Source organism: Cystoisospora suis, assembly GCF_002600585.1.
Source record: "Cystoisospora suis strain Wien I chromosome Unknown contig_6435, whole genome shotgun sequence".
In the NCBI taxonomy this organism is placed as follows: domain Eukaryota; phylum Apicomplexa; class Conoidasida; order Eucoccidiorida; family Sarcocystidae; genus Cystoisospora; species Cystoisospora suis.
This window is the reverse complement of record NW_027159224.1, coordinates 3,609-3,871: the sequence shown is the minus strand read 5'-3', so window position 1 is coordinate 3,871 and position 263 is coordinate 3,609. Positions and strand designations below refer to the sequence as shown.

At 44.1% G+C, this 263-nt stretch overlaps 1 protein-coding gene across 1 annotated transcript in view; it reads left to right on the top strand.

Annotated features, from left to right (window-relative positions):
• Window positions 1-18: 18 nt before the first annotated feature.
• The window catches only part of CSUI_009960 (uncharacterized protein), a gene marked incomplete at its 3' end in the record, with an annotated part of 3,151 nt that continues 2,906 nt past the window's right edge, over window positions 19-263 (top strand). Inside the window, exon 1 of the mRNA XM_068070068.1 lies at window positions 19-246. The remainder of the gene's footprint in view (window positions 247-263) is intronic.

Sequence of the window (263 nt, the reverse complement as noted above, 5' to 3'; positions counted from 1 at the left end):
AAAGAAAGAAAAAGAAGAGGAGATGGAACAGGGGGCAAGATCCATTCAAGTGTCTCTTTTGACCCGGAAAAGAATCTTACCTTTCAGGATACCTGTCACCTCATTCTCTATGAAAATGTACAAGACGGAAGTGCATGCATCTCCAAGCTAGCTAGCGGCTATGCTTCGAAACCGCGGGGCGCTTCTCATGTCTACAATTCTTATAGCCAAACAAGCATAGAAGAAGAACACGGACTGAAGCTCTCGGTAAGAAGAAAGAAAGA